Source organism: Calonectris borealis, chromosome 8, assembly GCF_964195595.1.
Source record: "Calonectris borealis chromosome 8, bCalBor7.hap1.2, whole genome shotgun sequence".
Classification (NCBI taxonomy): Eukaryota; Metazoa; Chordata; class Aves; order Procellariiformes; family Procellariidae; genus Calonectris; species Calonectris borealis.
The window spans coordinates 19,379,094-19,393,191 of record NC_134319.1 but is presented as its reverse complement, the minus strand read 5'-3'; positions in this window follow the sequence as shown (position 1 = coordinate 19,393,191).

Here is a 14,098-nt window from a genome sequence, read left to right as displayed (position 1 = left end):
GTGGGTGTTTTTATTGGTTTAAGCGTGTCTTCCCCCAGAGTGTCTTGCAACTTACTGGTGTATCTCAGGGCACTGGCGTTGAGCCGTTGCTCGGGTCTGAACCCCTTTGAAACGGCGGTGTGTGGCTGCAAGGGAGGGTGTTCCCTGCCTCACCAGCCCCGCTTGCATGGAGCGGCAGCTCAGCTGCCAATTTGGGTGAAATGCGGCTACCTCTAGGGAAAAGTCATGGCTTTAAGGTGGGGAATTTGCAATGAAGAGGAGGAAAAGAAGATCTATCTGGGGAGAATCAGAACAGGCTACTGAGAGGCCGTGGTGCAAGTCTGAAGATTGGAAATATCTCTCTCAATGTTATTACTGCATGCCATTAAAAATGCATTATGCATATTACATGACTCATTATTCATGAAGCAGGTTCCATACCTTTTGTCTGCTGGAGTAACAGTAGAAAGGGTAAGGAGAGACGCTGGAGCACACCTTTGTTTCTTTCTGTAAATTTTTAATGACACCTCTAGCTAACCAGTTGGTGAAGCTCAGTTCCTGCATAAAAGTGGAAAGGCAGAGCTATCTACAGGACGACTAAGCCTTTCAGAAGCTAATTTGAGCTTGTGTTCATCCACACCAATGATGATTAAATTACCTATCAAGTGTGCAGAGCTATCAGGATTCAGGGCATTGAAAAACAAGGTGAATTTATCTGATTGATTGATTTAAAAGACATGGGTGGAACAAGTGGGTTAAAAAAAAGAAAAAGTCCATTCCTTATTAGTATTATAAAAGTACTTCTCCTGGCGAGCTAACGAACTTGTTACTTTGCCTTCAAAAGTTGTTTTGCCTACCCAGAAAACAAATGTATGAGTTGGAATCAAAATGCTTTATCCAAATCAGTTAGCAGGCTGAATTAATTCATGAGGCAGAAACAAAGCAACTTATTAGGTTCCATCCTTATGCTGAGCAGAGATGTTTAATATTAAAATATGCAAACATCACCTGTGTTTTCTATACAGTCAATTTCCAAAAGCTGATAGTAACACTCAGATTGGATATTGCAACACAAGGGAGAGAGCAGCTCTTCTGGGTCTTGCTCCTTCCTCAAGCAAAACTTTTGTTGCAGTTGATGGGGGGGAGGGAGGAAGAGGTTTCTAGAATAAGCCCTGGGTGAAAGATTGCGAGGCTCATGCAACTGTATTTGCAAGCTGTGCTGCTGTTGCACGTTGGTAAAAGAGTGCTCCTCAAGTCTCTGCATTTTCCTGCCTTAAGAGAGAAAAACCAAACAGGTCAGTTGTGTCAAATTCATCTCCAGCATAACCCCAGTTCACATCAGGAATGGATTTTGCCTTTATTTATGATTTGGGTCTTACTGTAAACTTAATAGTGAAATATAGCTCAGCATACAGCCCTTTGAGGGAATTCTGATTTAGAAAAGCACTGAAATATGCATGTAAGTCAATGAAGTGCTTCTCTAGCAGGGACCTTATGAGATGCCTGCTCAGAGTTAAAATTCCAGAGATTTTCCCTGCTGAATCCTAGACCTCACTCCATTCCCAAGCCACATCTTGTCTGTCTGGCATGTTTTCCCTGCAGTGGAGGTGGCTTCTGAGAATGCTAAGGGTAATTGTAATTCTTCTTTATTTTTTTTAATTGTCAATAGGATAGTGGTAATTTCCAGTATTTTTTTCCTCCGAGTAATAAAGCAATCTAAATAGACTTAAGGCATGTAAACGTCTGTAATGCATTATAAGGCATGTAAAGTGATGCAACCAGATTTAAAAAAATATTTGCGCATCTAAAGCTGCAGACAAGTCTGAATATATGTTGGGTATGGGTATCTGGTTGTGTCTTTGACTGCCCAATTAGTCGGGGCAGGGGGGAGAAAAAGGAAAAAAAAAAACCCAATGCACAAGTCTCAGAAAATTTCCCAAGTCTTTATCACACCAGTTTGTAATATACACAACATATGGACTATAAATAGAGGGAGCACATAAATCTGGAAGAAAATGTTTCATATGTTATAAAAATGCTGGCCACACCTTGTTAGAATAATGTTGCCTAACGGATTAACCTGGAACATGTGATAAATCTTTCAAATAAGATGAAAGCAAAGCACTTTTGTGTGCTTGTTCCAACATGCTTCTTTTATCTGGATTTTTTTTTTTTTTGGTAGAGATGACACAAGAAAAAAATACTGAATAAGACAAACCTAGAAAGAAAATAATGTGACAGCTTATGAAGGTATTTCCTTCTTTTACATACCACCCAGCCAGCTTTCTGACACGTGCGTGACCTCCCAGCCAGCTGGATACTACTGTGCATGGGGAGCATCCACCCCCAGCTCGCGGAGGCCCAGCTTGCCAAGGCGCTGGCAGCAGTCGCTGCGGCAATGCCGCGCTCCTCTGCTCAAGCAGCCCAGAAGGCACCTCGGCCGCTGGCTCGTCCTGCCAGCGCCCTCCTTGGTGCAGGGGACGGAGGTGGCTAGTGTCAGCCAAGGGCACTGGCAGGAGCGCAACACAGCATGTGTTTAAAATGACCAATAATTCCATTGATTTAGTTACTGTAATGTAGTCAGCTGGCGTTAAAGGGAAACTGTAATCCTCTGAAGTGATAGACAGTTCAGCATGAGATATCTACTTATGTTTTACACTTTCTCTCCTCCCCCCCCCCCCCCCCCCCCATGAATAATACATTCCCAAAACTCACTGATAGACTCAACGGGCAAGTTCAAAGGGGAAAAAGAGGTACCAGTGCAAGAGATGGGAAGCTGAACTCCCGGAGTTCAAAAGAGTACACTCATCTGCCAAGAAAAGAGGCAAAATAGATGTTTTCAGTGTTTCATATAGGAAAGTTTAAATATTGCAGTGAAGAGCCACAACAAATTAATTGTATTTCATTAAATGATCAGCCAGAAGAGATTAGACGTTTACTTGGTCTAAATTGCTTGCAGTGGCTGCTTCTAGCGATTAATTTACCCTGATTTAAGCCAAGGCATCTGTTAAACTTGCTAAATTCCCAATTTCAGAAACTGCCACCTCTGCCTCTACTGTTGCCTTTTGCCTCTCTGAAACACAGCAAAATGGATAGACGGGTAGAAGGGTGAGACCAGCTCCCAAAAAGGGAATAGGTGAAAAATGGTCTTGATCCTCTTTGTGCAGCTGTTCCAGCTCTTTGCGCTGCCACAGGAGCGACAGTTGTGGGTGTAGGCATCCCTTATATTGCACATCCAGCAGTCGGGTAGCTCAGACCCGCTGGACCAGGATGCGCTTGCTCGCGCTGAGTGACGGTGGGCGTGAGTCAGGGCACTGGCGCTGCGAGCTCTGAGAGCGAAGAGCTGGGTCTTCCTGCGCGCTTGCGCTGGGCTTTGCGCTGCAGGGGCCTGACCTTTGCTGAGCTCTGCTGCGTACTCTGTGTACCCGCTGTCAGTCAGTTTTGGAATTATTTGTGGTTTCAGTAGTTTAAATTAACATTAATGGCAATCAGGAAGAGTCTCCTTCCTGTGTGATGTTTCCACCATGGCTGAGGTGTTTTGCTTGTGAGCTCTGCTGCCCCGGGAGCCGGGTAGCCTCGCTCCCTCCCTGCCTGTTTGTCAAGCTGGGCCTGGCCGCGGTGGGGCTCGCTGCCGTTGTTTTCTACAGGGGTTTGGCAATCTCTGGACTGATTTCTGTGGCCAGTTGGGGTGGCGAGGCCGTTTGCCACCTCTTCTTTCATCCCAGGAGAGAGGGACGATGTTCCAGCGGGTGCTTCCGTCCCCGTTTCCCCAGGCCAAGTTGCGTCACAGACCCTTGCAGGGATGGAAAAGAGCGGTTGCATTTATGGGAGGAAGGGGTTTTATGCAAGTGGGGTGAGCTCTCTCCTCTCTTAGTCTTCCCTAAATTCTAAATACCTCTGTCTGAAACCTTTCACACTGCTCACAGTGGGACTCCAGCCAGACGTGGGGCCACGGAGGAGCACATGCCTGCTTAAGTGTGAAGCGCCTCAAACTGCTAGGCACCAAATGATTTCAGAGGGGGAGATGTTCGACTGTTACTTCTCTCTTTTGAGACTGCTGTGGTTTGGTTTTAACTGTTTGGTTTTCACTCTTTCCACTTGCCATTTGGATGTCCGTTTTGTTCCTCTGCATGTTCGGTTGCTGAAATCTCATGTTTGAGCAATTTTTTCTGCGGGCCTCCACATGACGGAGAAGACTGCTGCAGCCTTTGTACTGATGTTCTGGCAAGGTTAAGGACCTCATTCTCTTAGCTGGTGTTTTAGATCTCAGTAGTGGCCAGAGAGCCAAGGAGCTCTCTGCAAAAAGCAGGCATAAGGAGACATGGTCCTCAACCCAGAGAGTGTGTTGGATCCTAAGGATCCCACACAATAAAGAGTAACACAAAAGAACCAGCTGCGTTGGGTTCTGCCAGTGTTCATCCAAATCAGGGGAAACGCTACATTAAGCAGCATGACTGGACATGTAGCATGTGTTACACTGAGGGTGTCTGTTGTTGCTGGTAGTGAGAGTCTCCTAGGTAAAAGATCGCCCTCTGTCCGATCCCTCTCCTAGTTAGCTGCGTGGTGGGAATTCAGCTGCTGATCAGTGAAGCTCCCTGAGGGCACAAGTATTGGCGGGTGAATTAAGTCTCGATGGTGGTACTACTGCCTCTTGACCAGAGTGGCCTGGCAATGCTGGAGGTCTGGTGGGCTTTGTGGTTTTTTTGTTTTTTTTTTTTTTTTGGGGGGGATGGGATAAAACGGTGAAAATCTCCAGCAACAAAACCCCCTTGTTTCCCTGCGCTTTATTTTCCTGAATGCTGTAGAAGCCAACAAATATTGGGCTTCGCTTCCTACCCAAAAAACTGCTCCTTATCTTTCTCCTAGCTGGGCTGCGGGTGTTGCTGTGCCTGTTCTGTGCTGCCGCGGTGGGGCGATTCAGTGCCCTGCGTTTTCCTTGACCCCCTGTGCTGTGAGAGACGGGGGTCACGTCTACGTGAGAGCTCGTGGCAGATGCCCTTGCTGAGAGCTGGCTCCCGCATGTGGGCTCCCAGCCAGGCCGGTGTGTGGCAGGGAACAGGCCTGTGACCGCGCAGCCCTGCGCCTGGCCTGCCACGCATCTAGCCTGTGTTTTGGGTGCTCTGTTTCCTATTATTTCAACCCCTTTATTCCAACGGGGTGCTTTTATGTTTATTGTGAATAAAGGGTGGTGACTGAAATCAGGTATATGGGCTAGAGGAGCTGAAGTACCCCTTTAGCACAGCCCACAGTAGCCAGGGGACATGGCATAATCTCTGATCACATTGACACCGCAGCTGCCCCAGCCATGCTTCTGGGAGGTTTCATGTTCTTCACAGCATAACAAAGTATTTTGTCAACTTAAACAAGTGTGAAATGGGCCTAATTCCTCATCCAGCAGTAAAACAGCTTTTCAAAGACCCTTTTTATTGTTGGTTTCATACAAGGCCATCTTCGTGTGACTGAGGATCTGACTTAACAGCTTTATATGACGCCCTGAAGACTGAAACTCACTTCTGTAGGACAAAAACTAAAATGCCCCTTTGTGTAAAGGCTGGTCAGGGCTGAGGAGCGGGGGGGGGGCGTAGGGAAGATGCCATCAGTACGAGAAAGCCCTGGGCCAGGGGAGATCGTGTTTAACTCCACCCATCCAGGGTGACAGTGACCTGCTAGGGACTCCTTGTGCGTTTGCACTCCTATAAACTTGAAAGAGAAATTTCAAATAGGGTAATTGCACATCTTGCTAACGGTGGTGCTCGGTTGTATGTTGTAACGGTGGTTGACAAAGAGGCAGAGGAAACTCCATCACAATACTTGAGAGAAAATGTGTGTGCAGCAAGTACCTCTGGCACGTCCAGACTCTGGGCAGCTGTAGCCAGAAAGGTCAGGCTAAGGATTCGTGAGATGGTGCTGGAGTGATTTGATTCCTCCACAAGAATGCCTCAAACACCTTGAAAGGGGCATATGACCTGAATATGACCTGGGAGATGGAGTACTCAAATACATGCTGCGACCCTGAGGAAGAAAAACCTAGGCTGAACTCACTCGGACACACAGAGCTAAGAGCGTGCTGGACCATCAATAATGGGGAGGGGCATGTGCAAAGCATTGCTGGTGGGGATGATGGCTCAGAAACCTCCAGGTATGAGGCATATTGACTGTAACATATCTAAAGAGTTTCCTTGGCATGGGGAAACCTCAAAGTGGCCTTTCTGGATTTACAGCTGCGTTAGGAGGCTCTGCGTGCTGCTGTGATGCTGTGGCCTGAGCTTAACTACCTTACCATGAGTACAGAAAAGTGTCTTTAGGGCTCCTCTAAAATAATCTTAGTTCCTGGACCCGTGGTATATTACTGTGCAATAATAGTAGTGAACATGTGGCACAAGGGAATATTTTCAAGGAAACATATGGCCAAAGTTTCAGTCTCTTTTCTAGTGCTGGTTTAACTGATCATCATGTTGAAACTGATCTGTAACTCCCCTTTTGGGGGGTGTGATGTTCCTGCAGCTCCCGAGTGTTATCGGATTGATTTCAATGCAAGCTTAGTGTCTGAGTAAGGTTTTCAGGGGTAGTTTCCTGCCAGGATTCACAGCGACCTGTAGGTAAGTTGTCTGGAGGGATAGGTTGGCTGCTGTGGTGGTCTTTCATGACCAGGAAAGCTCCAACACCCCTGAATTTCCAGTGGGGTTGGGAGGCAGTCCATTAGAGGTAGGTGTACACGCAGATCAGTGTGTGGCTTGCACATTTTTGTTGCTCTGGACAATATCTGTTGACTGTTCAGACGGCACGAGAACCCCAGGTGTCAGGTGTTGTATATCTGATGAAGAGATTCACTTGTGGAAAAAGACTCAGCAAAATGTTACTCTTGTAGTTCTCAAGTGCTGCCTGGGATGTGTTGCAGACTCAGAGAGGATTATTTTAAGAGAGATGGTTAAAGAGCATTGCTATAAATTTAGTCCAACAGTCCCAAGCAATAATTCTGTTCTGTACAAACTTCTACCTATTGAGTTTGGCCCTAAGTTGTCCAGAAAACAAGTATTTCACTAGGATTCTTCCTGTGAACACAAGTCTAGTTTTTTTCTTTTCTTCTATGCTTGTTTAGTAAATATGGAAAAGAATCTCTTTTCATGCTCCTATTCCTTCTGAAAGGCCCCTAAAATGAATGCCCATCGACTCCCCAAATGAAATGATTGGACAAAAGGAATATCCATAGATTACTGAATGGTGCTGAAGTGCTTCTGCACGTTGCTTTCCCTCCCTCCCCTGTTCCCATAACGCAAGCTCTGCAACTGCCAAAGCCACACCTGACTGATGATTTTTAGCAGGAGAGAGAAGACGCGCACGGGGAATTGACACACGGGACGGGGGCGGACCTAAGAATTGAAAACTGAAGCAATTTAAACCATTCAAATTACCTCTCTGTTGCTTTCAACCTTCTGACAAAAGCTGTTTCTCTGCTTAGATATGTGCTTTTGACTAGAACGCTTTCTAATAAGCTGGGGCAAGAGAAATGGGAGAGGAGGGGGCAGTTACCTTCCCTTCCCTTGGAACAGTGTCAGCATTCCCAAAAGCTAGTGTCATCTGGGAGCCCGGGAAATGGAGCCTAAGTTCTTGGAAAAAGCAGGCCCAGCATTAGATCCCAAGTACTTTGGAGGACCTGTCCTGAAGCGATAAACTCAGTAATTTCTTCTTCACCTGACAGACCTTTTTGGGTCTCTTCAGGGCAGGAATGTATGGACTCGTTAACATACTTGCCAGTGATCCTCAGCCCGTCAGCTATCATGTGGGAGAGTTGCAGATGCAGGAATGCACGTGCGTGCACACAGTTTTACTGTGCGTTGCGGCACCTACAGCTGGCTTTCTTCCTGTGGTTAAAACCTTCATGCACGCTTCTTGGGATCTGAGCACAACACGAACAACCTTGCAAGGTAAACACATCCACCTAGAATTTTTATTTTCCCAAATCACTCCTTTAGCTAATGTTTCAAAGATATATACGCACCACATCTGGTGCAAACCAAATATTTTCAGTCTGTTGGATCCGAGTCAATATTTGCCCAAGGTATTACAAGGACGGTCATGAAGCTCTGACTAAAGGGAAAAGTGCCCTAGTTGAGGATTGGTCTTGGACTTATGTGTGGGCAGAGGGACCCAGAGCTTTGTGATAGGGCGTCTCTCACACTGCTGGCCCTGCACTGCCTCTGCTAGTGATAGTTTCAGATGGCCCCCTGGATGACTGGCCCCTGTGCGCTTGTGCAGACAGGGCCTGACTCATCGCTGGTGCTGCTGGGGGACTGACACTGCTCGTGCGCCTTTTCTGACCTGCCGGGCGTTCCCCTGGGGCAGCCAGACGCGGTGGAGACCTTTGCAGCAGAGGGCTCCTTGCTGGAGCGAAGGCGGTGAATAAATCAGTGCAATCTGCCATGCTGGTTGTGCTCCTGTTCCAGATTTTTGCACCGAACTGTTTATTTTGTGTGACTTGCGGGTTCCTGGTGCCACTGCAATCTCTGTGTAGGCTTCCTGCCGACAGACATGCTGTACTTGCAGTTGAGTTGTGGAAGTTGGCCTAATTCAGAGCTGAATCAATCCTAGAAATGGTATTAAAATCTGACTTGCCTTTTGGTCAATTGAGACTCACTTGGGTAAACAAAGGTCAAATCTTTAGTTTCTTTTTTGGTATTTACATAGCTCTGTGTATAGGCAAACCCCCATTGCCCCAAGAGCATTTAGCAGCTGACTCGCATGTGACAGATTTGTCTTACTGTAACTGAAATCAAAGAGCAAGAACCTGACTGTGGGATGACCTACAACTCATCTGTCATATTTAGGGTAAATCTGAGTGGTCTGTGCTCTAAACTGAACTGAACCTGTTTGTAGCTCCATAACCCAGTCAATAATACATGGACTGCATCTAACTGATGTAGGAAGAGTCTCACTGGTGCTGGCGGGGTGTTTCTGCAGGCTAAACTCAGCAATGATCGGTCTACTGGGGGAAAACGGTTGTTTCCTGGTCACTGCTGACTATTGGAAATGCCAGGTCAGTAGGCGTTACTCTTATCTTCAGTACTTCTGCTGCAATTCTGCATGGCTCAGCACATTTTTGGATTTGTGCTTATGGCAGCATCTGTTTTTCACTCTGCTCTTCCTCAAGGATGGGAACTAACGTGACACTAAGGGCCAGTCTTAAAACCCTCCCGGAGAAGGAACTGGCACTCAGTAGCTGCACACCAGATTGTGGTCAGCCTGAAATTCATTGCATTAAACTGGAAGTGGCTATCACAAAACAGTTAATCCTCAGAAACCAGGGCGAAGGATGAACCCATTCCTGATCAGAAACTGACTTCAGCGGAGAGGGGAGGTTACTGTGTGACAGGAGCCTCCTTGCAGTGGGATTACACCCTGCCTAAATGCTCTGTGCTTTGGGGTGCGCGTTGGTCCAATTAGCAGAATGTACACAGCAAGGTTTGATGAGTCCTTTCCTCTATTGTAGCAAGTATTTATTTCAAATGCCTTTTTTGGATCTCTGTTGCATTTAAAAAGCAGAATTGTTCAGTGCTGGCTTTTTTCTTCTTAGCAGTCATTACATGCTAAGAGAAGTTATTCCTGGTGATTTCTGTATGTTATGACTATAGGAAACACTGCGTGTTTAAAAGTTGCCTAACAGTTGGTGTTATGGTCCCCGTTCTTATTTGCCTATAACTGTCAGACTAACAAAGTAGGTTGAACTTGCGTATGTCAGTGCTTGAACTTTTATGTTGCTGTTTGCTTGGGTTACAGGCAGTCACTGTGGTTCAGCAATCTCTGAGAACGAGGTCTTGGGGAAATGTCACTCTGGCTCTGTGCCCTTCTCTTTATGAAGCTGCAGTTCCCTCTCGTGGCACGTTGGGTGGGATGTCGTCCCTTCTCTCCACGCTCCTGTTTGGAGGGTCCCCGAAGAACTGCTTTGTCCTGAGGGGGAAAGGCACCTGAAAGAGTTCATCCCTCTCAAGCTGCTCTTCTGAGCTGGGCACTTTGTTCCTTCACCTCGAGGTGTGTGACAGGGAAATGGCACCTATACCTGGGGAGCCTAGGGAGTATGGACTTCCCTTAATGACCAGTTACCTCTACGTCATGCTTGTACCTGCATGCCTGCAAGTGATGTCTGGATGACACCACTGGGTTTGCTGCAGTCCCTTCCTAGAGCAAAGCAAAGACTCTTACCTGTGTACCAGGGAATTGCTGTGCAGCTGGCTTCAGCTGCAGACTTGAGGCTGGCACACAGACCAGAGGTCTTTTGACTCCTGCTGTGTTGGTGGTGGGTAACAGTTTGGTACCTCTGCTGCTCTTTCATTGCTCCAGTACACTGGGATCAAGGCTGTAGCAAAGATCTTGGGTTTAGTATTAGGGTTCTACCTCTGTTCAACCTGCAAGACCTACTGTAAGCTGTGAACCCACAATTCATACAGGTTTGGTGGAGACTTTCAAGGTCTCTGGAGCTAAATTTCCTTAAGATGATTCCTTGCATCCAGGAGGCAGAGGTGAGAGCAGGCAGGCTGCCTCCAGCGTCCCCCTCCTCCTCCCACAGCCTCAGGATACTGGGTGCAGGGTGAGAAGGGTGGGACACGTCACCTAATACAGGTGGAGGACTCTTGGAGCATAGGGGAGCAAGAGCAAGTTAAAATGAGGAGACTCTGGAATTGGAAGTGAGCAGGGACAGGATGTGTGCACGACGGAGGGAGCTGGAGCTTGGAAGCTACAGTCATGCTTTAAAAGGAGCCTCACTGCCACACAACAGCTTTTCTGCTAATGGGTTTTGGGGTTCCCCCCCAAGCAAAGCTCAGCCAACACTTAATAAATGAACACGCTTATGGTTGCAAAGGCAGATGTCTTGTGGAAATGCCAGCATTTTCAGTGCCGCTTGTGCACAGCCATCAGTATATGAGCTCTGACTGCAGGACCACAGGCTGCTCTCTATCCAGAGGATACGCTCTGGGCTGACCTGCTTTGGGAGGACTCGAGGCTGGGTAACAAAGACGGTGGTTTTCTGTATGATTCCTGGCTCACTGGCTGCAAAGGTTGATGGGTATGTAAGTGGGAAAGGCAGGAAACTTTACAGGTGCCACTTCGTTCACATGTGCGGTGGGAAGCTTAACTAGCAGTCATGCTGCTAATGAGCCGCGCCAAGCCGTGGAGGCTTCGTAGCGGCTGGTGTGATGCAGAGCCTGGTCTGACTCGGGGTTCGGAGGGGCTGCGTGGTTTGTTATGGTCAGGTTGGACTTCTGCCCTGTCACAAAGCGACTGTGTCACCGCCGTGGGCAATGTGCACTCTGTGCCCCCAGCTCTGAAAACTGAGAATATCCCTAACAGCCAAACACGTGACACCCATTTGTGAGCATTAAGTGAGGACAAGAAAACTTGCAGTGGAATGTGGTGGAAGCTGTTTCAGAAGACAACAGTTTACCCCTAAGCATTTTATGATGGAGGATGCACATCTTTTGGTGGGAAAATTGTCCAGTTCAGGGATGTCTATTTTAGGTGCTAGGAGTGAATTATTGCACCAGTCCTGTTAGAACCTCCCTTCAGGTAGTTGTAGAGCATGATGAGGTCTCCCCTCAGCCTCTTCTTCTCCAGACTAAACAGTCCCAGTTCCCTCAGCCGCTCCTCATAAGACTTGTGCTCCAGGCCCTTCACCAGCTTCATTGCCCTCCTCTGGACACGCTCCAGCACCTCCATGTCCTTCTTGTAGTGAGGGGCCCAAAACTGAACGCAGTATTCGAGGTGCAGCCTCACCAGTGCCGAGTACAGGGGCACGACCACTTCCCTACTCCTGCTGGCCACACTATTTCTGATACAGGCCAGGATGCCATTGGCCTTCTTGGCCACCTGGGCACACTGCCGGCTCATGTTCAGCCGGCTGTCAACCAGCACCCCCAGGTCCTTTTCCTCTGGGCAGCTTTCCAGCCGCTCTTCCCCAAGCCTGTAGCGTTGCATGGGGTGGTTGTAGCCAAAGTGCAGGACCCGGCACTTGGCCTTGGAGCACCTCTCCTTATGCACTAAATGACTACCCTTTATGTAGGACCTCATCACAACCTTACATATTGATAGAAATATCCTTCTATTAGTCTGTTAGAAGTTTGAGGACATTTTCTTATGCCTGCACTCACAATTGCACCTGCATATGGTTTCAGGAAGCCTAATGTAACAGTCGGATTAAGTGCTTTTTTGCCTATGGCTATTTTACTGGAAATCCTGGTAATGAAGACCTCAGAATAAGCATTTGTGTCAAAAAAAGCATGTTTTCAGTGCTTCCACTGTGGAAAGGGATGAAGTAAGGGTCTGTGTTTCTCTTCTATTGTTGATTATTTATTGTAGTTCTCACTAGAGGATAGAGGACTAAGCTATTCTGTCTCAAAATGTCAAACCTTAACCTTTGTGCAAACTTTCTGAAGTTCAGCAAGCTATGTGAAAATGGGCCACTGTGATTGAATAATGTTAATGTGAAAATAGGTAACTCCCACACAACTGTATTTCACCATCTGCAACATGGCTTGCTCTGCAATGGTTTCACAAGTCTATGATGCTTGTGCTGATTTTTGTGGTGGTTCTCCTATTTATAATTACAACTGTACTTAAAGAAACATCTGTATAGAGATAAGTAGTACATAACATTGATACATAGATGCAGATGCTAAAAACATAATTATGCTTTTGTGCTGAGCATTTCGTTGTCCAGGCTGACTTCATACCCTAGTATCCATCATTACTTTCAGGGGCAGATTCTCATCCTACCACAGGAGCTTGCTTTCTTTTCTCCCAGGTGGGTTCTCTTGCATCTGGTTGTATTAAAGTGCATTTTGTGACCGTGTGATTCACATCACTCTCTAACACTGACCTACCCTCCTTATCACCCTGCTGCTCCACACGCTCTAATGTCCTCTGCCAATTCCACTGTTAAAGATTTCTAGCATCACAGCTTCTTCCCCACATCCCTTTCTCCTCCTCACTGTGAGCTGATCTGCTGCTTCCTCCTTATCTACCAAACCTCTGTTGTCATCCTCCTTCTCTTCCCTAAACCTCTGCTGATGTTTTCTCTCCTCTTACGCTTGTGCTCCTGAAGTTTCCACACAGCACCTGGGGCTGGCTCTTCCTCATCCCTCTCTCTGAACAAGTGCTAGTCAGGGGCTCTAAGCTGGCACGTGCAGCTGGTCTGCTGTCACACACTGTATGTACCTTGCCTGCAATTCACTGAATGAAAAATGCCTCCACAGTGACGGTCTGGATTTAAAAAAAACCAACACAAAACCACCCCAACAAACCCCCGAAAACCACCCACCTACTGAGAAGCATTTTTCACCAAGAACTAATACTTAAAATCCTTGCTCAGTCAGCCCCATTTACTACTGGATTCTGCGTTGAGATTCATCAGCAAGCTGGTTTTCAATACACTTAATGTGTGTCCTTCTTGGTTTTTTTCTCCCTAATAGAAGGGTTTATTTTTAATTGGTAGAAGAAACTCAACATTTGCAATCTTACTAGTTTGTAAAGAACAGCTTCCACCTATGCCCAACCCATGCATCTATTTCTTTCTTTGAGGTCCCAAATTAACCCAGAACTAGTGTCGGACCACTTGGCCTAGGCTTCCTTGGACCATCTCTCATACCCTCTTTCATCTTGTACTACTGCAAACATGCTGAAGTTCATTGCTGCTTTCAAATGTACTTGTTTTGCAAGACTCTTAAAACTAACATTAGTTGGTCTAGTCCATCCACAGTGTCACAAGAAAGGACAACATCCTCCTGGTTTCTTTCTCATGTAGCCTAGAATAGTCCATGGTACAGAGTGGCCATACGATCTTCTCCCCAAGGTCAGTTTAAAGCCCCTGGGCTAATCCAGTGAGTTTATTGTTAGGTGACTGCAATGAGCAGTGCTGGGCCAGAGGATCTCAAACTCTCCGTCCCCACAGTGCTCCTGTCCCACGCTCTCCAAACATCTCCCGTATAGCTCTGTCCCAACCATCCGCTCCCCCTTAACATCTGTAGCCTCATCTTGTCTTCTTCAATGGGCAGAAAGGTTATAAATAGGCAAGATAGACAAAGTGGCCCAGATTCCTCAAAGACCTCAGCATTCACAATTGAGGCCAGAG